We start from the raw sequence: 2,858 nt of genomic DNA on the forward strand, positions 1-2,858 counted from the left end.
TGTTAGGAAACAGTCCATGCATCCTCACCTGAGCTCTGCATCAGCGCCCCCACACTACCCCACCCCCTCACCCCTGGTCCGTGGAAAAATTGTCTTCCACGAAACCGGTCCCTGGTGCCAAAAAGGTCGGGGATTGCTGGGTTAGAATGAACAGGCAAAGTGAGTGTTTCTGTAAAGCAGAGCTTACAAACTCTTATTTCCTCATGACTGTTTTCCTAAAGCAAATTAGAAAATAAGTAGAAAGAAACCAAAACTAAAATGAAAGTCCAACCAGGACAGTAGGAAGGGAAGGGATCCAGCTACACTGAAAATCTAAAATCAGTCCCAGAATAAAGCAGCTCACTGCTACACATCTGGCTTCAAAAGTGAACTAATTCACATCTCTCCAGTATGTCCACAATGCTGACGAAATGCCATGCAGAGCAGCAGTTAAGAGCATTGGTGGGTGAACCCTAGTTTTGTTAATTGTAACTTGTATGAGCTCAGGCAAGTTACTTGTTTGCATGTTACTTATTTGCAGATTATTCTGTGGAATCTCCTGATTTTTAAATGTTCGCAATAACTCATATTTCTTTCTTTTTAATTAAAAACAGTTTTTTGGAGATGGGATGTCACTATGTTGCCCAGGCTGGTCTCACGCTTCTGGGATCAAGCAATCCTCCTACGTCAGCCTCCGAGGACTGTAGGAGCACACCACTACACCCGGCTAATAACTCATATTTTAAAAAAACCGAACTGTGTAGACCAAACAGAGCACATCTATAGTGTCGAAGGCTTAGGAACTATCAGTTTCCAACCCTCAATTGGTGGCCCTAGGACTGTTTCTTGATTGTTTTGTTTTTTTCCCAGCGGTGCATCTAGCAGATATCTGTCTAGAGATGGCACTGTGAGCGAGAAGGACTTGAGCTGAGCATCTGAGGCCCAGCACTAACTGCGCTTTTTTCTGGGTGGCATTTTTTCTGACTGGTTCCATTTTCAATTTGCTCTTTGGCAGGGTGTGGTGGAGCGAGTGGAGGCAGCGTCTAGGACAGGTCCGTGTAAGCCGTGCCCTCCATGCCTCTGCTATGAAGCACAGGGCCCTGCGCCTCCAGCTGCAGGTGAGTCCAGCAGACACGGGTTCTGGCATCCTCTGTGCGTGTTGTCAAGTCCATACCCACCGAGGGCAGATTCCCAGTAGGAAGCCACCATGGTGCTACCTCTCGGCTGGGCCCTCATGGCAGCTTGGGGGGCTGAGGAGACGGGTGGGGCAGAGGCACTGTGGAGGGCTGGGCTCTTCCAGTTGGAGGCTACTATTAGGAATAATGCAGACACTTGTCCCAAATGTGATTACCAATGGCTTCTAGAGAGCTTATGGTAATTGTGGAGCTGGGAGGGGATTTTTGAATTAGTTATAAACATGAGTATACCCTTATTTCCTCATTATTGTTTTCCAACAACAAATTGGAAAATAATGAGGGCAAGAAAAAAACTAAGACCAAAAAGAAAACCTGGCTTCTTTTTCCTTAAAGTTTTGCTTATCTTTGGGGTTTCTTTTAGGGAAGCCACTAGCTTTTGGTCAATTATAAAGGCCTAAGTCCTGTACCAAAACTATCCTGTGGTGAAACTTTATCTTTTGATATACTCTCTGAATTCCTGGTCACTTTTTTGCATCTGCTGGGTACTTAGAGGACTGCCAAGTAAGTTATAGAAAATAGAACAGGGAAGAGAGAAAAAAGGAAGTGCTTCTTACCAAATATAGGAGTAATATCTTTTTTAGAGATGGGATCTCACTGTGTCGCCCAAGCTGGAGTGCAGTGGGCTATTCTCAGGCATGATCATAGCTCACTGCAACCTTGAACTCCTGGGCTCAAGCGATCCTCCTGAGTGGCTGGGACTCTAGGCACATGCCACTACATCCAGCTAATATCTTTGTAATCTGACCACTGATTGCATAGCCCATTTAAATATATGCAGGCCACATGCAAATAGCATATACAGTCATCTAAATCAGGGATCAGCAATCTCTGGCTCACAGGCCCAATTTGGCCTGCTTTTTATTTTTGTAAATAAAGTTTTATTGGGATGCCACCAACACCCATTCATTTATGTATCTCTTTGGCTGTTTTCAAGATATAAGGGGAGAGTAGAGTAGTTACTACAGAGATTTTATGCCCTGCAAAGACTGAAATATTTGTTGTCTGACCCTTTAAGAAAAAGTTTGCTGACCCCTGAGCTCACAAGGTCTTCTGAGACAATAGCAAGAAAATAAGAGACACAGTTCTTGTCCAGAATTATTAATAACAACAACAGTGACTGCAGCAGCAATAGTAGTAACTTTTACTGTGGTCTTATGCTAGGTGCTGGACTAAGTGCTTTTCATGCAGTATCTCATTTAATTTTCATAATTCATTTTCTAAAATCCTATGTTATTGAGGAAACCAGGACGGTTAAATAACTTGAACCAGGGTCGTATGTATAGAAAAGGTCAGAGCCAGGATTTAACCCAAGCAGCCAGAACACTGGAGAGTCATTGTCTTAACCACCGTGTAATATTGTGCTGAATAGACTTGTGACCTTGGGAGGTAGATGCAACTGATCAGTGGGAAAATGCTGTAAACAAAGAAACGTCACTGATGGACAGCTGCATGAGAGTTCTTCCCTTTCAGAGAGCCACTTTGAGAGGCTATAAACTCATTCTACTGATGGCAATATTGCTCAGAACATTTTTAGAATACCCTTTTTACAGTTATCTTCAAAGCTTGCAATAACAGATTCGATTAAATCTTTTTAATGATAGCCATGATTTGAGGTTTGATTTAACTATAAAAACTGCCAGGCCGGGCGCACTGGCTGACGCCTGTAATCCTAGCACTCTGGGA

At 43.4% G+C, this 2,858-nt stretch overlaps 1 protein-coding gene across 1 annotated transcript in view; it reads left to right on the plus strand.

Annotated features, from left to right (window-relative positions):
* The window catches only part of SFI1 (Sfi1 homolog, spindle assembly associated (yeast)), a 116,944-nt gene that overhangs the window by 58,927 nt on the left and 55,159 nt on the right, over positions 1-2,858 (plus strand). The gene's annotated exons all lie outside the window — the stretch shown is intronic.

The sequence above is a fragment of the Propithecus coquereli genome, unplaced genomic scaffold (assembly GCF_000956105.1).
Source record: "Propithecus coquereli isolate 6110/MARCELLA unplaced genomic scaffold, Pcoq_1.0 Scaffold567, whole genome shotgun sequence".
NCBI lineage: Eukaryota > Metazoa > Chordata > Mammalia > Primates > Indriidae > Propithecus > Propithecus coquereli.